We start from the raw sequence: 25,840 nt of genomic DNA, 5'->3' as shown, positions 1-25,840 counted from the left end.
ATATATTGAAATAAAAATAATGAAATAATTCACACTCAAAAGTTTTCAATAAACAAATCTCATATAAGGATTCTCAAAATTTTGTTCTCCGTACATGAACAATCAAAATTAATGGTACAAACAATATTAATTGAAAACTCAAAATTCCAAACTATTCTAACTCTCCTAATCAAAATATTTATATCCTTTCTATATTACGTGTAAAAATTGTGTTATCAATAAAAGAAAAAAAAACTGCAGAAAACAAAAATATCTCTCTCTGATGATGAGTGGTCCAAATCCTTGTTCCTTGTAGACTGTTTTATCTCCTCTCAACCGCTCCCTATGTAATCAGCAATCTTACAACAGATTGTTGCCAGTATATCGTCCTTAATGATCTCCTTCAAAAGCAACAATCATTCAAATTACGATAGCCTTTCTCCTCTCGATAAACTGAATCTCTCGTTGGCCCGAGTGAAAAATTGACTCTTGGAATATCTTCTCTTTACGATAAACTGAATCTCTCGTTGGCCTGAACAGTGACTCTTGGAATATAAGTAGGAAAATATGACTTACAATATTTTGCTGCTTCAGCTTCTGTCAGATACACTAACTCCACAAAAAACTCACTAACATTCAACACTACTGCTTGCTACTTCTTGGGAACCACCAAAGAACAATCCCTGTTTGTCTTACAGAATTGGAAAATCAACTGATCCTCTTTTCTCTCTCCTCAATCTCGCTAAACTTTTTTCTACATACTTATCCCACCTTTTTCAATCTCCGCCAATCAAAACTCGTCACAATTCCCCCATTTTTTCATTTCGATAACAAACAAATTTTTACCTATAATTATAAAATTTCCTAAAACTTATTTACAAATAATATTTTCTATAATTCTTACAAACTAACAAAAACCTCTATCTAAAATCTCTTCTATTTGTCCCTAATCACTGCATTAATGTATTTTGGAAAACCCCGTTCAATTGTCTTTTTGTTTTCACTTAAAATTATGCGGGTCACTCAAGTATAACAAAGAAATAATTTATGCAAAGCTTACTTTTTGTTTGGTACAGGTAATTCAAGAAATTAATAACTCTCCTTCTTCGAAATGTTTGTTGGATATTATCCTACTTATCTGAATTATTTTAATGTTATTAAATTTTGAAATATTTTTAAACAAACCAATATTTTTCTCGATTTTACATATCATAACAATATATATATATATATATATATATATATATATATATATATATATATATATATATATATATATATAGCTATTAGAGCTAAACCAGAAATACGTAAATTGATACATTTATTGAATAAGACACCTCTGACCGACATTTAAAAAAAGGTATGAATAAACTGAACTTTAATTGATTCTTTTTTTGCCAGCAACTAAAAAACACTTTTAAGTATTTTAAAAATGTAAAAAATATAACAAGAATGTTTTAAATAATTGAAAGTAGCTGTTAAATCGCTTCTATCTAGCCAAGTTATTTCTGATCCTTTAAGATCGCCTCTTTAGCATAAAAATCTGCTTTGATGTTACCGGAAATACCAAAGTGCCTCTTTACCCAGACGATTTTTACAGTAGCAGCTTTAGTTGGTTTTCTAAAATTTTAACAAGACTATTTTATATAAATGTTTACGTGAGTTTTCTAAAGCTAATAACGCAGACATTGAATCTGACATAATTACAACTTGGTATTTAGAAGTTTTTTTGCTGACAGCCCATTCTATAGCATTAGGGATTCTTTGTGTTCTAAAATATATACAGCATAACCGACTCCCAGTGTTGATTTAGAACCATCCGTGACAATTCGGCATGGATTATTAAGCTTGGCTATCTGATGCTAAAAATCAACTGGATTCTCATTGTCAAAATTGGAGAACCAAACATTGACTTTAGCATAAGAGACATTGAAAATGTAAATTCACACGAAGTGCTTAGACGCTGAGAAACGTTGTGATATGCCACTGCCAGAATAGGAGAATTCCTGTTATGCCACCATTTGTCGACTAGGTTCGAAACGGTTAGATTCGGCTAGAAGATTCTCTGTAGGTGCAGATTTGAGCGCACCTTGAACTAATCGCAGAGCCTTATACTGAAGGTGCTCTAGTTTTTTAAGACGACTGTTTGTGACAAATCCGTATAGAAAGTTTCCATAGTCGAGAATGGATCTTGTACGATAAAACATAAAATTAATCTTGGGGTCAGCACCCCATCGATAGCAATTAACTACTTTAGGAATATTTGAAATTTTCTCACATTTCATTAAGCACTTATTATGTATTCATCCCATGTTAAATTGGTGTTCAGTGTAATACCAAGGTAAGTGTAGTGATTGTAAACGGGTATACTTAGGTTGTTAAACATAATGCTGGACATAACCGGTATACGATGTCGCGTCAAAAACACCGCAGCTGATTTCTTCGTGGTAAGTTTAAACCCTCGTTAAAAGAAACCAAGCATTGTTTAAGAGAATCACAGTTATCTCCTTTAAGTAAAATGTTGTATCTTTTGCACAGATAATGTATGGCAATTACTGACAGGTTTAATAGCATGCTATAGTTAATGCCGTCAATACCAGGAGCTGTATTTTTAGAACTCTTAATATTTGCTTTAAGTTCGTCAGCTGAAATGGGGGTTAGTAAAAAGTGGTCATTGGTAGAGATGCTCTGCATGAATACTGGTAGATGGACATAATCCAGAGAGATTTTTATAAGAAGACTTTCTACTATGTATTCATCATTAGCGGTGTACTTTTTCTTACCTTGAATTTTGTTTACCATTTTCTAAAGCTCTGAGGGTGAAGTTTGCCTACTAAGTGAGGAACAAAATCGAGCCCAACTAGATTTGCCTTTTGAGCGGAAAGTGCGTTTACAGATAGCTTCATTTCTCTTATATTTAATAAAGTTTGAAAGGGTAAGATTATATTTATACATTTTAAAAGAATTTTTCCTCGCATTAGAAGCAGTGAGACATTCATCATCCCACCATGGTGGCGTTTTGAAAGATTTGGCTAAAGGTTTGATGATTGTAAAAGATTTGTTGGCTGCATCGGTAATAGAATTTAATAAGAAGAATATAATTTCATTAGTTTTGTTTGTATTTGATTCGTCTCTGAAGGTGCTCTCTACAGATTCTCTAAATTTATCCCAATTTGTATTAGACATCGACCATTTAGCTTGACGATTTAAAAATTGTGTTTTCAATTTTCATATCCTGTATAGAAAGTCTAATGAGAAAATGATTGGATCCATAGGTATCTGAAAGAACGGTTTATCTGGTAACGTATTTGTTTATTTGTTTATTTAAAATTATTCCGACGCCATACTTATGTTGACTTTCTGTATTTACAGAGTATTATACTTGGTGCTCGTTTATTTGACATTTTCGAATATTTCATTGAATAATTTTAATACTTTTGGAAGCCATTAGAGTTATGTAAAAATGTTACCTATAATGTATTTAATTTAATTTTCTAATTTAATTTTGTAAATTTTAAGATTAGATTCTACATTTGAGATTCTTATTAAATTCATTGGGAGGTTCAGGTTTTCCAAACTGAAATATAGAAATAACGACAATTTTTTGACAGTTGTTTAAATAATTAACATGTAAATGTTGCATTTAAAAAATAAATATTCAAAATTTATAATTAAAGCTTCGTACATATTATTATTTGTGAAATGGCAAAGTGAAACATATTATGAATGTTAAAGCCAAGGTTATAAAACTTTAAAATCTTTGAAATCCTTTTACTTAAGACTGCTATTCGTTGGATAATAATAGACATAATATAAAGAAATCAATATTACTTATCGTTACGTGTTCCAAAAAGAAGATGCTTTAAAAGCATCTAGTTGCTATCAAAATATATCCCATGCAACTCTCGTATTTCCCACATATATCTCACTTCCACCAGAAGATATGTCAACGAAGACAACAAAGTAGTTAAATATTTAATCTATTTTTCCTTCCTAAAAGAAATGAAAAGAAATGGTTTACACCTCATTCACAGTAACACCAGTAGGATACAAAATGTAGAAAAATTATAATCGCTTACAAGGTTTTCGCCCTTTAAAGTGGTTAAATAGTCTTTCCCCCAGCTTTACTTGTAACTTCTCTTTCTCTTTTAAATTTTACGTTTATTTGACTTATCGCTCATTTTTATGGACAAAAATAACACAATTAACACAAAACAAAATAACGAATTATTAAGGGACTTATTCTCTGAGGTCGTAGAAAGAGGTGACAGGTAGTAGCACTTCTTATAGATAAAGTATTTTAGTTCGTAAGCAAAGAAAAAGGAGGGTTGGGACTTACTACTAACGGCTCGCGTTAGCAGTAAGTTCCTTACCTCTAGAGTTTCTCTTACATGAGACTGAAACCGTTTCTCTATGATTTAGTTTTTAGAAACATAATTAATGTAATAAATTAAGAAATAAATTACTAGATACAAGAAGGCCGATATATCAAAACTATTGTTTTCTAAAATAGATAATACCAAGAAATATGGTCAGACTTAAAAGCTGAAAGGTATATTTGTATTATAGAATGTATTTTTAAATGACATTTTCCTTCGCCGTATCAAGTAAAAATTATAATTTCCCATTAAAAAAATAAAATAAATTTACATTCTAATGTATACGGGATATGTAGGATTGTCCAACTGTTAAACCGGTCCTGGTTACATGTGAAACCTTGACATTAGAGTTCATCGTCATATTGTACAAATTTAGTGTAGAATCAATACAATTGCGTCACCACTTACTTATATCGTTCATTTTGCACACTGCTAATAATATTAATGCTTTCCTTGTGAACTTATTTTTAAATGCAAAGTTTGGGAGTTGGGAGATGCGCTTTGTGCGTATTGGAGTAAATATTAATTTAATAAGTAACATAAAAATACGTCAGAGAAACACCCACAAGAGAAAAACGTTAATGCAAAGTTATAGGATCAGTTTTGTAGATTAGACAAGACGGAAACTAAAGATAGAAATAATTCTAGATCTAACTTAAATAATCTAATAAGAGTCTGAAAATAATGCGCCAGAAATTATTTGTAAAACTACAATGCAGATGAAAGTGATAAGATCAGCAATAAAATTAGAGAGAGAAGGTGATTGTGCGACAGGGTGAGAGAGTGAGAGAGCAGAGGAGGGAGAGAAAGAGAGCGATATAATAGGAGAGATATATATGGCAAGAGTAAGGGTAAGTAATTGAGTAACATGATAGGGCGAAGTGGAGGAGGTAGATAGATTCAGAAAGAGATAGAGAGTGACATAAAAAGACATAACCATCTTATTGAGTTCGGAAGTTATCGTTGGGGGTTGTGGTTGTGAATTGATTAAATAGATATTGATGATATTGTGTATTTAATTATAATAGATACCAAATAATTTTAAAAAAATTATGAAAAGATGCTTATAAAGGTATTTTCATTTGAATTGGTTTATTACCAGTGGCGTAATTACAATTCAGGAAACAAGGGGCGAAGTAACCGAAGAGGCAATCTCTCCCAAATCTAAGAAAAATCTAAAACTTACCTCTATATAGGAACTATCTAAATACAATATGTTTAAAATTTAAAGATAAAATATAATAAAATGTATAACCATGCTATACTAACTATTACTTTTAATTGAATAAATGTGGTAAGTGATAGAACCTGATCTGCGCAGCTTCTTTTCGGTCGGAAACCTGCCTGATCAACGGTATTGATTCAAGTAGCTTTGGACTAATTCTGTTGTAGATAAGTCGTTCTAGTAACTTGAACATTGCCGATAGTAGGGCTATTGGTCTGTAGTTCTTAGGGTTGTTATCATTTGGTTTCCCTGGTTTAATATGGCAATGATCTTAAAGCGTTTAAGTTGCTGTGGTATGGTACCGGTCTTTATAATATCTGTGAAAAAGTAGGCCATCCATTCTCTTGCATATTTGCCGCTGTTGACTAGTTATTCGGGATGAATATTGTCAAAACCTAGGGCTTTACCTTGCTTTACATCCTTAAGAGCTATAGTGACTCCTTCGCAAGTGAAAGGGCGAGAGTATTCGGTTTCTGCAGATTGACATTTTAAAGTTTTGAGCTCTCGTTTTACCTTGATTGTGTGTGGCTTATCTTTTAGGACCCTAGATGTCGATACCAGATGTGAGGTAATAGTGTTTAGGTTAATTGTTGTTTTGTTTCTTGTTATGGGAGCTCCGCTTTCTAATTTTCTTAGTAGTGTTCATGCTTGCCTACTTGATGTTTGAAAATTAAGACTTTCTACAGTTTCCGTCCATTTTTGTTGTCTCGCTGCATCTAGGCTAAGGAGCAGTTCATCGGCTAATTGTTAATCGCCGCTTTCAAGGAAATTTTGGTACAGTTCTTCGCTGTTATGGAACCAACCAGGACAGCTGGTCTTTAAAAATTTAACACAGCTAGCAAACTGCAAGATCAACAAGGGAACATCATCACAGATAAAAATCAAGAGAGATGCATATGGATCAAATACATACAAGAACTCTTTGATGATAATAGGTCCTACATATGTACCACACAATCACATTATATGAAGTGGAAAAAGTAATATCACAACTAAATGATGGCAAAGCTTCTGGACCTGATAATACATATGCTGAACTCATAAAGCTATTTAACATCGATGATACTCAACGACGAACAAAAATATTCAATAATATATAAGAAAGACAGTAAGGATTTGATTTCACGTATAGTGCCTCTGTATATTCGCTTATATGTATTTCGTCCTAACAGGAGTCATCAGAGCGACTATTTACAAAAGCTCTGAACGTGAAAACAATATTTTCTGTCGAAAAAGAAGCAACAATACGAGGATAGATTGATATAAAACCAGCCTTTGATAGAAAAAACAAGTTTTTTGGAATTAAATCGATTTATTTCTCAACATAGTCCCCTTTTAGCTCGATACACTTAGTAAGACGATGTTCCAATTGTTTTATCCCATCCGAATAGTACTTTTGCTCGAGCTCTACAAAATAGGTCGAAGTTTCAGCGACGACTTCATCATTTGTTGCGAAACGGCGTCCTCCGAGCCATTTTTTTAGGTTTGGAAACAGGAAAAAATCGCTGGCGGCAAGATCTGGGGAATACGGTGGGTGTTCAACCAATTCACCCAGGTTTCATCAACGGTGATAAATCGGCGAAAAAATCTTTCGGATCGCGCCGTATTATCGCCAAAAGCGTCTCCGAAGTGGTCACACGTTTTTGCATTTGATCGATTGTCAACAAACGCGGCACCCATCGCGCGGATAGCTTTTTGATGTCCAAATGATGGTGAATGATATTGTGTACGCATTCGTAGGAAATGTTTAGGAGCTCTATTAACTCGCGAAGCTTAAGTCGACGATCTGCATAATCATGTCATGGACTTTGTTGATCATTTCTGGCGTGGTGACTTCATTTAGCCTCCCGGGACGCTCATCATCAAAAACACTCGTACGACCACGAACAAATTCAGCTTTCCAAAATTTTACTGTTGCTAACGAAGGTGCAACCTCACCATAAACTTCGTCCAGGTGGGCTTTGATTTGCACGTTTATTTTACCCTTTTTGTGGAGGAACTTAATCACCGAACCATACTCGACTTTTCCATTTCTCCGAAAACACAAAATTTGCTTGCTTTTAACGGCTGTAAAAACCAAACTAATTGTTTTTAAAACTTATAATTTTGACAGACGTCATGTCATGAATGATAAATGTCAACACCGAAACCAATTAAGTATCAAGTAGCGCCATCTATCAAAGGCTAGTTTAATATCAATCTATCCTCGTAAAATAGCTTCAGTATAGACACTATAGTGACATCTGATAATAAATCACGAAAGTAAAGATCCGAAGATTTCTATTGACGAAACCAAAATCCAGATTTTTTTTAATCTGTGCTTTCTAAGAATTGCCGTCTTTGTTTTTTGTTATTTGTTTTGGCGTTTATTGTCTTTTCTTGTAGAATAAATGGTTAGTGTGATAGACTTTTTTTGTTTTAACGCTAAAACGCTAAAAAATATTTAATTAAAGCTCCATATTTATAAATGTAAAAACAAAACCAACAAAAATATGGGGCTAAGCCACGACCTCTAAGTAGGTAATATTTATTATCAGGGAAACTCATCGTTTCAATATTATTTTTAGTTTTGAAATTAATGTGCATAATTTTTTCTCGAAAACAATATTAAAATTAGGTTAATCCTTTAAGATTAAAAATGCAAATATAATAATAATGCATATTTTCAAAGGATTAGTACTGTTTAATTTGTGTGCTTGTACTACAATATTGCATGACGAAATATCAATAAAAAATATTTACAATTTAATTATTTTTATATTATTAACTTTTTAATTTTTATTGAGTTATTTTTAATTTATTAACAATTATGCAATCCTCTTGTAATATATTACAATCCTCATCATTTTCGTTTTAACTTTATCTAAGATCAGAACTTCTGATGAAATTTCGATCTTCTACATACTGACTATTCTCTTCGTGTGCTTAAACCGCCCAACTGTCTGTCGCCACTAGTCCAGTCGTCAGAGATTTGACTTTTAAAAATTATACTAACCAGCTGATTTTTGCTGAGAATGTCAATTTTAGGACTCTTAAAAGATTCCAAAAGTTTACTACTTTTGCCTAAAGGCTTCCCCCCAAAACCCTCCTCTCGTAGGTGGGGAAAAACAGAGAAATCAATTTACGAAGAATCTGTACGATGTAGAAAAAAATTTTTCAAATTAAAAATGTAGCTGAGATAATTTTGAATAACGCTTGAAACGACCCATGATTTTCAATGTCCAGTACGCGCTCGAAATACAATTTGTATCAACTCGACCGTAAAAATTCGATATCTTTTAATAAGATCGACAAAAATCAAAATGCTTTTTACAGGTGAAATGTGCAGTTTTCTTATGAAATTTATAAAACTAAACGTTTATATATTTAAAACCTTTATAAAAACTGCCTTATTTTGCGGCAAAACTCAAAAATTTAATACGAAAACTGATAACTTCATCTTTAAACGCATTTTAATTTTTGTCGATAGAATACTCTGATCAAAAGATATCGAAGTTTTGATATAACAGTCGAGTTTATATAAATTTTATTTAAAATCGATTTCAGGCGCATACCGGACATTGAAATTGACCGGTTGCTTTAAGCGTTGTTTTTAAGAGGACGGTTCATTTTATAGAAAAAATGATAATAAACTTTTTTGTTTAAAATTATCTCAGCTACATTTTATATTTAAAACATTTTTTTCTACGATGTACAGATTCTTGATAAAACGATTTTTTCCGTTTTTCTTCCCCTACGGAGAGGAGTTTTAAGGGAAGCCGGGAGATAAAAGCGGTAAACTTTTTGGAATCTGTTTTGGAGTCCCAAAATAACATTCTCAGCAATATTTAGCTTGTTTGTATGATTTTTAGAGGTTCAGTGGCATTTTCGGCTCTGACGGCTAGAGTACATGTGTTTTTTATCCTCTCTCTCCTATTTCTGGATACTCAGTGATTAATTGTATTCGGACAATAAAATTTCAGTGATAAACGTACTTTAACTATCTTAAATCATATTGTACCATTTTGGATTCGATTAAGTGACTTTTGATAATATAGTCATATATTTCTATTAACTTTTTAATTGTATCTATTTTTACCCCTTTAATTGGCGGGTGTTGGAGAAAAGTGGTATAAGTCCAAATTTTAAGTTTCGAAAAAACGCAATTATAGTTTTTTCAAATTTAATATTGTTGTTACGGATACAAATAAGATATTTTCATTAAACAATTTTTGGAAATGGGACCTAGTTGTACAATTTGTAAAAAGGACTTAGTTGTACAATTTAAAAAAAAAATATGACTTATATCACTTTTCACAATTATTTATTAAAGAACAAAAGCCCTTTCGGAAGATATAGTAACAAATCTAATTATTAATTATAAATAAAAAAATGTGAAACTGAAAAGTTTTATGTTTACTTAAGGGGGTACATTTATAGTCAAATACAACGTAAAAGTTTATTTAATTTTTAAAAATTTCAATTTCTGTGTGTACACTCTCCTCGTCACTACTATTTTCATCCTCGGGTAACGTATTTGGTATATCCTCCTTCGTAGTTAAATTTCTATAAAAATCATGAAATGTTTCTAAAATATAAGGCAATAGCTCTATCAAGTTCTTTTTTTATCGATGTTTATTGGATTGGGACCTTTATATGACAGAGAAATTTTTATGTTTTTAGGCCACGTATTACCTTTTCTTAAAAAACATACGCTTTTAAATGGTTCGTCTACATTTAAGCTACTTTTATATTCAAGGACACCAGGATTCTGTGAAAATCTCAACCATTTCATTTGTTTCCACATGACTTTTTCTCCTAAGTTGTTAATTTTTCTTTGTTGAAGAACATTCTTATACAAAGAAGAAAACTCAAGAAAATCCGATCTGCACATTTCAGTAACTAAAAAAGTTCGCTTATTTCCACATAGTCTTACCAAATTCATCCAGTCTCTTGGGTGTTCTATCGAACATGGATATCTTTTCTTTTTTTTTTTCTCTATAATTGCGTGATCTGAATCACACTCCACGTGATTGTGACCAGGAACAAGAAATTTGTGGTTAATGTATGATAGATTGGGATTCTCTTTTAAAACCATCATGAACATTGCAGGTAGAAAAGAGTTCTTGTTTTGTCCTGCACACGTATCAGAATATAAGGTGATTTTTTTTATTTCAGGTGAAATATGTGAAATCTGCTTGTATAAGCATGACGCAATCTGATTTGCGCCCCGTCAGCTACGCCCTCATGTCACATAAAACACATTGCTTGATTATCATTAAATCTATGTAATGTTAAATTAAAGGTCCACAACTGCCTTTTATAGAATGCTATTGAAGTCTGAAGATCAGGTGTGGGGAGACACTGTTGCAAATCAAACGTATAAATGATTTTTGATTCATTTTCTAACGCAGCATTTTTATCTATACGCTTAGCCTCATAAGCGTTTGATGCTTCTTGTTGGTGATTATCAAGAAGATTTTGAATTTCTTGCATTTTTTGTGCATCTTTAGTTGTTTTCAGGAGCATATGATATTTATCGCATGTAGCGCAGGTATCCTTTTTAGGCTGTTGATTTTTATTTCCATGGAATGGAATACTTCTTGATATTTGAATTTCGATACTGGGGTTTTCTCGTGAGGTAGCCATTTTTTGTATTCTTCATACATTCTTGTTAAGGTATAGTAATGAGGAAGATATATCTTTGATGAGTCACGACGACAATAGTGACTCTCATACGTTGGGATTGATCCAATGTGAACTCTTACTAATTGAATATCTTGTTCGGGAGTTTTGTTAGATGGTGAGGCAAGACCTCGCAAATCATCATGTGGCATTGCAGAAGCTGAAGAAATCTTGTTTTTTGTCACATCGGTTAGAAACCGTTTTGTTTCGTTAAAAGTTTTTAGGAAACAACTTTGACAAACGTTAACTAGTAGTTGACCATTTAGTGGTAAAAAATATTTGTGTGACAGAAGCCTATTTTTATGTTTTTTGTTTTCTTATTTACGTTTTGTGGTTTTCTTTCCGTCTGTTGTTATAAGCCTAGCTATAAAAGACACGCGTTTGTTAAAGCTTGCTAAAGACCAATATTCTTTGAAAATTTCCTGTCGTTTTTCTTCAGTTATCCTGTCTTTGCATTTTAAGCGGCAACTTAATAGCTCCTGACATGTCCGTGCTTTTATAACCTTCCCACTTTTCGTGGTGTACGATAACCCAAGGTTTCTGTTCTGCTTTCGTTCCTCACGAATTAGCCTAGTTTCATTTTTTAGCGATTTTCGTCCAGGTTTATTTTTTAAGATTTCTCTTCCTGACTCATGTGCAATAAGTACTGTTGTATCTTTTTGCAGCTTTTTCTTTGGGATGTCATTATCGGAGTCGGTATCACTTTCTTGTATATAATCTGGGTCCGCGTCACTATCATCAAACGCCTCCTCATTACCTGGATATTCCAGATAACCTTTGTCGTCGTCATTAATCCCACATACTTGATTAATAACTTCTTCCAAAGTCTTTCAAACATTCGGTTCACAGAAGGACAGTGAAGGTGCAGGACTTGATCTATTATCTTCATCTGCTAAGACAGGTTCTTCAAGGAAAACACCCGCATTGCCCATCATGGAATTTTCATCTAAAAACCCAGATTAATATCAAATTTTTGAAAAACTAATAAATTTTGTCAATTTTTTTTCCAGAAAAATGAAATTGTCACGCCAAAATTGGTTTTTACATTTTATGGAAATTCGGTCCCCTCTAGAGAAAACCGAAAATATATTATTTTGTGTATAAAATGATAAGAAATCTGAAATTGGAATTGAGTATGTAAGTTAAGCATCAACTTTTACATACATTAATTTTTTAAATTTTTAGAGATACAAATTAAAGTAACGCCACTGGTTAAGGTTAACCAAAAACAATAGGCATATTCACCAAGTTATAGTTGAGTTGCATCTAGAAAACTTTTACGCAAAAATAAATGTTGTTAATCTAGTATGTCGTATAAAAGATAATGATATTACTGTTTTAATTATTATTGTACAGATAAATAAACAATTATTACCTTGGAGGTCCTAAGTATTTACATTATCTTCTTCCAACAGTTTAAAAATCAATTTGCTTCTTTGAGATGCCATAACCTCTAATTTTTATTTCTCACGGCTATTACTAAATAATCTCAAACAGGAATTGATGTTATATTACAACTAGGTGAGGTATACTATCACTACACTACTTATTACATTTCTCTCGAATACTTAAAGCTCATTTAAAAGGTCAAAACAAAAGTGGATAAAACCAACAGTAACACACGTGTAGTACTAAACCACAAAGGACAGACAAGTCGATTGAGCGGGAACAAAGCGGTCATTATTTTAATAGGGAAAAGCGAGGTAAGTCGACCTAAAACTGCACAGTTTGAATTTCTATTGCCGTAACTACTAGTATATCTCAACATATATCATCAGTTTTCAATTTTGGAGTTAAAACATTTGTGATATGTCAACATATAATGTTTTTCCCTATATTTTTTAATGAGAATAGTGATAAATTTTTACATATACCTTTATTCACAATCATATTTTACCAATAACTTTTGATATATTTGCACTTGTATCACTATTCACAAATATTAATCATAAAATTATGTAGGGAAGACTATTATAACTAGACTTATTTCAGTTTTCTCTATAATTTTTTTCCTGTCTGGCAGATGGAGGCAAAACAAAAAGTACTAGAATATTTTTCACTATATTAAATGATATTAAAAATACTTATATCATGTAACGCATACAAATAACACCTGCTTGCCTATTAAATTGACTTATATCACTTTGCCCTATCAAAGATACATGCATTTGAAAGTGGTATCTATGTTTAACTCATTTTTTACATTTTTCTACTTATATCACTTTTCCTCAACACCCGCCAATTATACAGAAGCACTGGGAGTTCAAGAAAAAATTATTGGTGTAGTAAAAATAGCACTACCGAAAACTGAAAATAGAGTAACGACGAAAGAAAGTTTCACAGGAAATTTAAAAGCCAATAACGGATTAAAACAAGGCGACCTAATGTCGATAGTACTTTTCGTGATAGAGGAAATAATGAAGGAAAGGGGAACACGTTCAAAAGGAATGATCTATGACAACAGAAGTCAGATTCTGGCTTTTGTAAATAATGATGAATTGCAGGAACAAAAAGTGAATTACTAAGAATATTCAAATTATTTGAAGAAAATGCCAAATAATATAGTCTAGTGATTAACGAGCAGAAAACAAAGTATATGAAAATGGGCCGGATGCAAATGACGATATGCAACTAAAGGCTATTACAAATAATGGTGGTAAAGAGTATAGTTTTAAAAAGGTGTAGGTGTTTGAATACCTAGGGGTTACCTTGACAAATAAAGGGAAGAAAACCAGGAAAACGCAAAGGAATTGTGAAAGCACGAAGAAAAACTAATGAAAGCAAAAAACATCTCGATGGCGGTAAAATTGAGACTGTACCGAACAGTGATCTAATTCACAGCCACAGTCCTTCAAGGCAGCAAAATCTGGGTTATGACAAAACTCAGGAAACTCAGGAACATATTCTCAATATCTGGGAAAGGAGTGTGTTAAGGAAAAATTTTCGGGGGAGTTAAAGATGGGCAAAACATTTGAAAAAGGTAAACAAATTCAGAAATCGGTGAGCTGTAAGAAAACCCAGAAATTAGTCGGATCGTTTGATCAAAAAGGCTAAGGTGGTTGGTCAACGTGGCAAGAATGCAAGACATAAATTGGGCAAAGGATTTCGTGATATACATTATACATTATACATTATAAACCCCGAGATAGTCGCCTTATTTTACAACAATAATTGATTATTTTGGATTGTTATACTCGGTTCGCTATTCCCAGTCCGAACTGTTTAGTGAATTTAGTAATAATTTTTTTTGCGAAGTTAGTTACTTTTTGACAGACTAAAAGTGGCTGGAAATTACTATACAACCAAGTACACGTACTTATAGCCAATATTAATAGTAAACAAACTAAATAGTAAATAAAATAGAACTTTGCGAATTACCGACAATCAATATTTATTTATCTGCACCATATAATAAATAGTTATGTTAAATTATAACAACTAAAATATATTTTTTAAATATATACTACCCACAATTTGATGGGTTTAGTATACACTTCCACTATTTAGAATAATTCTTCTTTTTTTTTAAGAAAGAAGTCTGCAATAGTAGGATACTTGAGCTATTAATACTATGAAGTAGGAATTGTTGTGTTGTAGGTTTCTGACAATGAATCTGTCAAAATATGCCCGAGCTAAGCGAATGGAGTATATTATATGTCTCTATTTTGCTATCATAGTTCTATTTTTGTTCTACTAAGTTTTCCGTTTAAAGGTCACCACTGTTCAAATCTTTGTTCTAATTACTGTTTAGCTTTACCTTCTAACTCACCATCAACATATTATAATAAACGAAAAGAAATGCTCACATACTAAAATTAATGTTGTGACTTTACATTTATTTGAGTTAAGATCCATCCCATTGCTTAAACACCAGTCCCAGTAAACTCGGTCAGTCATATTGAAGTTTGTCGAGATCAGTAAACTTAATACAGCTCAATAAGATTCTAAATGAAGGGGTTTAGAAAAAAGGTTACAAAAAGGTTACTTACAATATTGTATTTATATTTGTTGAATTGATCATATATTAGATAGCGTTTATATACCCATTTCCTTTTAATTTATGTCTCATCGTGAATTAAATTTTTTTCATGATTCAAGCCCGCAATTATTTCATATTTTAAACGTTAATTAACTCTATAATGGCTAACCGGTAATTATTGACAATAATTTATGACAAATTAACTGTTAGTTAGACAATAATATTCATTGTTAACATTTAAACATCCCACACCGGTCTTTAATTAGAAATTAAAATCACCACATCAAGTTTGAAATAGACTGTTTTATAATAAAGTACTTAAACTTTATTGTGCGAAATTTCACAAGGAAAATATAAAGATTAGAAAATGTTGAGAGTCCACGTGACAGGTGACCGTAACTTTCACATAATATAATTATTTTTAGTGTCGTAGTTGATCTTCCTATAATTAAATATCATTAATTCATACAACCTACAACGTTATGTCGATTATTCTACTGAGCAGATTAATTCCGTACACAGAAGAAATAATAGGTGATTACCAGTGTGACTTCCGACCAGGAAGGTCAACAATAGACCATATCTTTATCTTGCACCAAATTTCAGAAAAGGGTTGAGAATGCAACAAAGGAGTACATCAAAATTTGTAGATTTTAAACAATCGTATAATGCTGTAAACAGGAATACACTGAAGCTGGTAAGATTAGACCAGATGTGTGTGCAGGATTTATTTGCACGTTTCAGAATTGGTAGCCGTACATCAGATAAGTTTCAAATTAAAACGGGCCTAAGGCAAGGTGATCCACTCTTCTCTTTGTTGTTTAACTTAACTTTAGAAAACGCAGTTAAGAAAGCACAAACAGAATTAATAAATGGCTTCGCTGCCCAGGGAACGAAGGTACTGTTAGTTTTTGCGGAAGTTGTCGGTACAATTGTACAATCCACCAGAGATGCGAAGTTCTTTTCTGACCTTTTTGAAAGCGGGACCAGGAAAATAGGCCTTAAGGTCAACGAAAATAATAAGACTAAGTGCATGGTAGTTGCCAAACATTTCGATAAAATAAAAACAATTTCGAAGCTGTCAAAGTATTCAAATACTTGGGAGTAGGCATAACAGCCAAAAATAGTTATGGAAAATATGTAGCAAATAGAATCATGGCAGGAAATAAAGTGTTATTAAGTGCCTTACTCTATCGACCAATGAGCACGCTTGATGCGCATCGCCCCGTCTTGACCACATCTCCCATTGGTCACTTGGCTTGAAAACTATGTATAAATATTAGTGCGAATTCAAACCAAGGAACAGTCATTCACTGACCTTTCTAATGAATGGTCCTAACCTAAATATGGATATAATGCAAGGGATACTTTGTATGCCACACACGAAGCCCCTTATGGAGCGTACGTGGCGAGGGGACAATGTTAGAAGTCCTTCTTCCCCAAGACGACATGGTGCCCAACGTGGTTTTTTCAAACCCACGTAAGCAGCTACACCGAGGTCAACACTGGTGATTCCACCGTATGCTGGATCCAAGATGATAGAGGGGAGAGTCACCGGAGGTTAGAATGAAAAAATTGACACTCTGTATCGAGATTCTCAGCAGACTTGATGCCTTCAGTGTACTAGATGCCTTCGACGAGCCAGTCTTCTTCAAAGTTTAATGTCCCGGAAGCTAATGGAGGTCGCCGGAGTATCATGCAGTTCTTTCCTGGTAACTGAACGCCCCCTAAGAAGCAAGCTACTACCGTCAGGACATAACCATGGGAGAACCTGATAGCCAAGAAGAAGACGAACCCTCCGAGAGAGCTGGTACATTGATCGAGAATGGAATCTGCCGAAGATGGAGATAACGTCACCACCACCTTCTAGTTGAGTTTGGTAAAGTGTCGTGTATGCTGTGTTTTCGGAACATATTAGTTTCTAATAGTCTTTTTATTTCTCGTGTGAAAAATTAAGCAGTCTTTGTCAAGACTTGCTGACATAAACATCAATAGTCCTAACCTTAATATGAATGGAAAGCAAGGGATACTTCGTATGCTACATACAAATCCTTCTTCCCCGAGACGACACTAGCAATACTAATTACCATTGAGCCAGTCCATTGACGAAGGTTTCGGAGCCATGAGTATTTTTTCCTACCAATTCCACTTTTTCCGTCGATCTTTCCGTTGAGTATCAACTGCATTATACTGTATCTGCTTCCTCTCATTATATGCTCCAGATATTCGAGTTTTCTGTTTTTTATCATCTTTATTAAGTCGCCTTCACCTTGACCTACTCTGTTCAAGACTTCTCTGTTCGAAATGTGTTGAACCCATGATATTCTGAGCATTCTACGATATAACCACTTCTCGAAGGGTTCTAATTTGTTCATCATGTTAACCTTCATAATCCAGGTTTCACATCCATACAGTAATCCAGGAAACACATAACATTCTTGTATTATACACACAACTTCTCTGTTTAAGCTTTCATAAATATTCATCTATCATCTGGGTCATCTTGTTTCTTGTTGTGTACTGCGTTCTTGATATCATTTGTCCTTTACAATGCAGTATGCTTTTTGTTCCTTGGGATCGTGCCAAGCGCTTCATTGATTTTATTTATTATCTTTTGGTAGATATTCTGGGGCTAAGTATTAGATCAGCTTTGTTAACATACATATAAATGATGTTGAGTCGTTTGGAATGGGAAAAGAGAGTGAATGTTTTAAAAGTTTGGAGTAAAAAAGATTATTATGTGATGGTCATCGGAGAGAAGCAGTCGAAGTTTTGTGTAGTCAATTTAGAAGCAAGTGCCAGTAGTTTAATAATTAGAAGTAATTGGTTGAAAGGTGGAACGAGAGATAGATCCAAGCTGAGAAGTCGAATACCTCCTGGATTCTATAAAGTGAAAGATTGTTAGTATATGAAAGAGAGGAGAGAATTTTGGAGTTTGTTGAACGAGTACTGGTAAAAGAAGCCTGCTCGTGTTTTTGGAGAAACAGTTTGCTGGTATGCTGACAGGTGCACACTTAGAACGGAGAAGGCTTTGATTGGTAGCCTAACATAATCAAGAAGGAGAAGCTGTTCTGGTCTAAAGAAGACATCGTCGTGTGTGAGTTAAAAGGTCAGTCAATAATGTTGATGACATAATTTTTTTTTGTATGTTTCAAATAAAAGACTCTATACTATCAGAAGAACAAAAATTATCCCTATTTAAGATACCATCAAGTTTATAAAAGTTTTTTGTTTACTTTAAAGGATAATTATAAACATTGCGTAATAAATTTAAAAGGTTTCTTTTTATAATATTCAGAATTGTTTGTACAAAAACATATAAACAAACATTGCAATATTTAAAAATTTTCATATCATTTCTTTTGATAACAAAAGATATTTGTATTTGTATATTTATGTTATTTCTATTTATTTCCTTTCCTTATTTTATCCCGAAAAGGAACAATTAAGAGATACTTAAAGCCACGAGAAAATATAAGTATAACCTAAGCTGATTTATTATTTTTATAAAATGGCACCCTGAAATTGTTTTTTATATGATTTGCGACACTTAGATAATTAATTAAATAATTAATTATAGTTATTTAACCAACAAGTGTATTAATAAGGGCGATTAACAATTGAGATATATTAACGCGCGAGCGAAGCGAGTGCGTTAATGTTCGAGATTGCTAATCGCCATTTTAATTCACGAGTTCGTTACAAAACTTTTCCGTCGACCATACTTTTCAGAAATAAAAATATCTTAGTTTAAATTTTTATTTACTTAACGATAAATAATGACATACAATGACAGACAGTACTTACAGCGGCTACTTCATTTTAAAAAATTTTTAGTGGGAATATAAATAGGTATGTTTGGTTGCCTACACCACAGGTAACTGACAATCACACAGCGTTAAATGTGGTTAAATTAATTTATACAAGCAATGTATGTTGTATTGTCTATAATAAAATCGTTCATTAATAGAAAATCATTCATTAATAGGGGTCATTAATCAATGATTTTGAGGGTGTTAAAATTAATCATAAATGGAAGGTCGACGGAAAAAGTAATTAAATAAATAAAGAGGTAAATAAAAAGTAAGAAAAGGCAGATCATAATAATATATGTATATAATATATATATATATATATATATATATATATATATATATATATATATATATATATTATATATATATTTATGTTGGTGGAATCCGTTTAAAATTTTTAGAGAGTGCTGTTCACAAAATTCGATTACCTCATTACCTCCGAAGTTTCCCATTTTTATTTGTTTTATAGTCCCCGTATTTTCCTATGATTTGGTCATTAGCGTTTTTCCATGTACAAGCATTAAAGCTCCCAACATACTTTTCAACATTTTTAAAAATTCCTGAAAGTGTTTCTAAAGGGGATTTGAAACCTAATCATATTAATAAATTGGAACAGTATGAGGACAGAGCACCTACCCTACACTTTAGACTGAATCAACCTTTGGGAATTTTAAAAATCATCTCAGTGTTTTACCAGCATCCGAAATTGAATTCAAATCTTTTATCTGCAGTCAAACGTCATTCCGAATAAGCTTCTTGCCTATACCTACACGAATTTTCATTTTAGGAAACTCGTAGAAATCTTAGGATAGTGTCGGATGCAAAAAAAGTTTATAAGGAAGAATCTTTTCAACTGGAAACCGTAGAATACGTTGCATATTTTAAGATTTTTAAAAAGAACATAACTAGTACAAACTCTTAAATTCACCAAAAAATGAACAAGATATGAAAGAAAGGTTAGTATTATAAATCAACCTTTGAAGTACTCGTATATATGTATATCTATGATACATAAATTTATAATATTTAAATTACTAGGTCAATATTTGACCCAGGCAGTCTAATATAAAAGTGCATTAGCATGCAAGGAAAAATTAAAATTTCTTATCAATGAAATGATACGAGTAAGCTATAAATAATTAGCTGATAAAACCATTTTTATTGAACAAAAATATTTAAAAAATTTGTTGACTTGAAGGTATAATGTAAGTTTAATGTCCGGAGTTTTTTTATTTCCTAACATGTAATTTTTAGACGGAGTGAGGTAATCATGGAAATTATATTGTACTGGGTTTATTAGTCTAATTTATTAACTTTATTTATTATAAAATATTCTAAAACTTAGTTTATTTAAAGTCTTTATTTAATTTATATATACAATATTCTTACACTTATCACAACTACTTTAATTTATATTATTTATTTACAATATTTATTTCCCGTTACAATTAGAGACTCGACGCGATATTATTTTTCAGACTGCCTAATACCATAAGAATTCCTCTATTTATATCAAACAGCCGTTAGCCTGGAGTCTCTCGAAGCCTACGGGTGTTGACCCTTGAATTGTCTCGAACGGCAAAGAAGACCGGTTTTATACCTCATTTTGTTTATCTTGAAGCTTTTTTGATCTTCGGTCGCCAACGAATTTATTCCACCCTTTTCTGCAGAGCTCCAATCGCAGGTATAAGAGGGGACCCGTTTGGGAATTACCTGATAAAAAATACTTGTTAAAAATAGATGTTTACAGTTAAATATGAATCATATGTTTATCGTAACATTACCCCCCTCTTAAAATATGGTTCCTCCTGAAAGCTTGTCGGGACTGGAACTGGAACGGTATGCTGGTATCGGCAACTGGACCATCTTTTACAACTTCCCGTTGTATAAAAATGACAAGGGACGGCTTTCTCTCCGCACCAGTAACAATGCGAATTGCAACAGACTAACACCTGGACTTCGGTGTCTTTAACGATCTCCTCCACCATACTTCGGATAACCCTGCAATCTAATTCTCGGCACTCTAACTTTGGCATAACTAACTTTTGTACGTCGGACTCTAGTACGTGCTCTCTCAATTGAAGTAAGGCTTCCCATACATCTCGGTAGGTAGGTTGGTCACGGGCAGTGTCTTTTGCTAACAGGTAGAAAAGGTAACGTGATGCATCTTTGAGTTTCAAGGCTTTCCCGGGAGCTGGCACTTTGCATTCTGCAACTCGACCAAACTTCCTTCGAAAGACTGATGATAACCCTGGCGCGTCGTTGATACTGGCCGGGATGGTAAGGGCCAGTGAGTAGTCATCGGGAAGCGCGAGTAGATCTTGCTTTTCTTCAGTGGTAACACCATGTCTTGCTTTACCGGTGCCTCCATATGCCCCCATAAATTCCTCAAACGTGAGGTCAGACACATCTTGGACTTGGTTTACTTCCACTTCTTCATCTACGTCGTGGTCACCTTCGAAAGACGCCAGCTGGTTATAGTGTACTATCATCGGCTTTCTCCTGGAATCTGGCTTATTCGGTAGATGAAATCGTTGATCTTCTCCATAATGAGGTATGGACCTTCCCAAAACTGCTGCAACATGCGAATTAATTCGTAGCGGATTCATGACGGAAAAATCGCACCGGAATTCATAGCGGAATCGTGAATGACCCCATACCAAAAACGAATACATTCGCATCATATTAGTCACGTCCAGTATCGGAAACGTTGAGTAAAAAAACTAATAACATTATATTCTTGATTATCAATTTCAATTGTTACAAAAATGTATTCCTCATCAGATGAAGAAGAGGCACTCGCAATGTTTGCACTAGAAGACGAAAATTTGAGGGAAAGTAGTTACTAGCTTTTTCTGAAAATACCGACATTGATCATGTTTTGACTACAACTTTATAAGAAAAGAAGAAAATGGTCACGATATCAACCTAGAAAGAAGAGAATACGGCGAATTTCATTCATTAATGCCAGACTTACGAAGAGATGAAAAAATATTCTATATTTATTTTAGAATGCCAATAAATTGTTTCGATGAACTTTTGCATCTTATATAAAATGATATATACAAAAATCAGACAAGTTATCGAGAAGCGATTGGCCATTACATCGAGGTGAGAAAAAGAATAATAATAAACTATAAATACAAGGACTGATGCTATGACTGAATCATAGCATCAGACTTTGTATTTAGGAAAAAAATGGATTAATTTGTTGTACTTTTAAATGAGTGGAGGTAGTTTAAAGCAGAGGACGGATCCTGCAATGACGCTGATTGGTAGCTAACACAATCTTTTTTTGTTAAGGTAAGGTTAATAAAATCATTTTCTTCATTTATCTCGGTGAAACCTGTTTTAACAGAAGAGACGTTTGGATAAGTATCTGCACTTGCATATCTAGATTCATTTGTAGAATATTCCTCTGATTAAAGAAGCTCCTGTTTCATGATGACTTGCGCAATTTTCATTTTTCGTAAAATTCGTGTGAGTCTGAACTTATCAATTTAGCATCTTCTTCTTTAAGTGCCATCTCCCGATGGAGGCTGGATCTGAAGATCATCACTTCTTCTTCTTCTTGTGCCGCTCCTATCGGAGATTGGAAATCATCAAGGCTATCCTGACCTTGTTTACAGCTGACCTAAAGAGTTCATTAGTGGTACAGCCAAACCGCTCTCTCAAATTACGCAGCCATGACATTCTTCTACTGCCTGGATTCCATTTTCCTTCTATTTTTCCTTGCATTATATTTTGAAGTAATGCGTATTTATGTCCTCTCATCACGTGACCCAAATATTTGAGTTTTCTTCGTTTGATCGTTGACAAAATTTCTGGGTCTTTTCCTATCCTTCGCATTACTTCAAAATTTTGTAACTCTTTCAACCCAACTTATCCTCAGCATTCGACGGTAGCACCACATCTCGAAACTTTCAATATTTTTTATATTCTTCTGCTTGAGAGTCCAGGCCTCTACACCGTATAATAGCGTGTTAAATACGTAGCCCTTTAGCATTCTTAATCGGTGAGGGATGCTTATATCTCTGTTGCAGAAGAATTTCCTCATCTTTATGAAAGTGGCCCTGGCAATATTCTTCATAGTAGTAGTAGTAGTAGTAGTACCCAAGTATTTGTAACTTGATACTTTTTCAATTTGAATGCCGTTTATACTAATATGTGTTGGTTGTGTCATGTTATTACTGAAGATCATATAGTTAGTTTTTTTGATATTGATACTTATGCCATAATTGTTGCAGGCAATATTTATATTTGTAAGTAATCGTTGTAATTCTTTTACTGTTCTTGCAACTAGTACAGTGTCGTCTGCGTATCGAATATTATTTACAACCTCTCCATTGATTACGATTTCTTCGTTTGCTTGCAAAAGGGTTTCCTGGCAGATGCTTTCACTATAAACATTAAATAGCAGCAGTGACAAAATACATCCCTGTCGTACTCCTCTACGTATTTCTATTGCTTGTGATATCTCATTTTCTATTTTAATGTTAGCTTTACATCACTACCCTTACTCTATCTATTGCTGAACTTTTTCAGTCAAATTTCCCCATCTGTCAATTACACCCCATTTTACGGTAATACATTTTTCGCTATATTAAGAAGCTATATTTAATATCATAGTAACCCGGAGCGGTCTTAGACCTATTAGTTAGCGTGTTATTATTATTATTGCTGGATGTTATTTTGTGCATCAACCACATTTCAATTATAAATAGCCATTTGGCTAGAAACCGTCAGAGAAGCTGTTCCAATTATTAAAGTAAACTAAGATTAAAACAGTATGGCATCACCTGGTTATTGGGATTTATCATAGGAAGATCGTTCAGACTTCTCTCTCAATCCGAATTTAAAACAAAGATACATGCTAAAATTGCTTCTTTTGATTGTTGAAATAATTGTGATTGAATATACCTTACCTTATACCATTCTATTTTACTCATTTCGTTGTAAATTTGAATCCATTATTATTTTAAATCGTGTTTTACATAAATTCTCTATTTTTAATTAATAGGATTTTAGACAGATTGAGGTTTTATGAGATATAAGATAGTCAATATTTCACTACATACAATGGCATCACTGGAATTTTCGATTGCAATACTTTAGGTAAAAAAATTGAAAAAGTGTTCACCTGCTTCAGAACTTTTGAGAAATTAATATAAGGTTTAACCTTGAATACTTTTGGTTTTGAGATATATTTCATTTCTGATAAATAACTCCGATATCTATGTCTAAAAGACTTAAATATGCTTTAGATTTCGGCATTTTCTTTAAATTTTCATTTTAAAGAAAACAGTAAACTATAAACAAGCTAAGTAAATAATGTTCATCATTTACTCTTTTGTGGAACCTACTAAAATCCTAATCGAAGAAATTTTTATGGCATAGTAAATAATAATAATGCATTTTTTATTGTTCTATAGTAGCAAATATAAATGTTGAAATGGATTACGAGAGAAAGGTGTATTGCTACAGGTATATTTATCGCAATATATTTAATAAATCTTTATACTTGATTTAAGATCTGATTTTTTTAGAAAATCAGCATTTAAATAACGTAAATATCTAACAAATATGTTTCGTAAAGTTTTATTATTAAACGGTTTTAATAAACTGACTTAATACTATAAGTGGCCGTTTAGATCAAAATAACCCAATTAACATACAACAATTGTAGTAGTGTTGTTGAGTAATACGAATTAGCGACATATGTGGGTTGCCTATTAATACGAACATGTAATATTCTTAGAAAATAATACTATTATCTTTACTCAAAAATGACAATTTTTCGTCCTCGATCTAGCAACAGGTATAGAAATGGCTGTGGTTATGATTGATAGTGACACCGAGTCAAATGTCTGACTACATATTCGCCTGTAATATCAAATAGCATATATTTTTTTGGAACTGGAGTAGAAAACCTTGCGGTTTTCCTCTCACAATTCTGTTTATGTCAAAGAATAAAGAATTTTCATTTTTAAAAGTGGCCACACACAAAATATTTAATTGAAAATAATAAATATCACATTAATAAAGTTTTAAGCTTAACTCTAAGCACCTTAGCTGTGAAAAGTAGCAGATATTGGGTTCTATGATGTATCATTTACGTAAATCATTAACTGCCAGCTTCAAATTCGGAAAACATAAGTAGTAGTAGAGTACATAAGATTACAGTTCTCAAAATATACCCTGGACAAACGGTTATTCTTATCATACAGCCACAGCAAAGAATTACGTAAAATGTATTTTAAGGTTCTGTTAAGGGGTGCAGATAACGCTATCGAATGAATCCAAAAATTGGGGAACCATACAGGAAAACTCTTACTAAATACAATAAAGAGATAAGAAGAGCAAAACGGAAATCTTCAAAAAGGTTTTGCCAGAGAATACACAAGATTCTTTCTAAGGATCCGGCACAGGCATCAGACCTACTTAAAAGACCTGTGCCGAATATAAAAAGGAAACGCGGGAGATTTTACTACAGAACCACTTACCAGGTTCAACGATTATTGATGAGCAGACTCAGGGTGAAAATCTAGAACCACCTAAACGTCCTAGGAAAGAAGACTGGAAATTCTCTGCAATAAACGTCAAACCGGAGAATATAAAATGGGCCATTTAAATTATCTTCAGAGGAGAATGAAATACTTTCTGCCCTACTACAAAAAGGGTTAGACATCTTATTGCCCATCCTAACAAAGATATTTAAGACTATTATAGCACTTGGTTACATACCAAAGACTTATACAGTTGTAAGGGTGGTGTATATATACAAAATTAGACAAGAAAA

General features: G+C 32.9%; 1 pseudogene; it reads right to left on the bottom strand.

Annotated features, from left to right (window-relative positions):
- Positions 1 to 9,916: 9,916 nt before the first annotated feature.
- On the bottom strand, positions 9,917 to 23,990 carry LOC140433965 (uncharacterized; annotated as a pseudogene).
- Positions 23,991 to 25,840: the final 1,850 nt, after the last annotated feature.

Source organism: Diabrotica undecimpunctata, chromosome 2, assembly GCF_040954645.1.
Source record: "Diabrotica undecimpunctata isolate CICGRU chromosome 2, icDiaUnde3, whole genome shotgun sequence".
Lineage (NCBI taxonomy): Eukaryota > Metazoa > Arthropoda > Insecta > Coleoptera > Chrysomelidae > Diabrotica > Diabrotica undecimpunctata.
The sequence above is the reverse complement of the archived record's forward strand: the minus strand, read 5'-3'. Positions and strand labels throughout refer to the sequence as shown.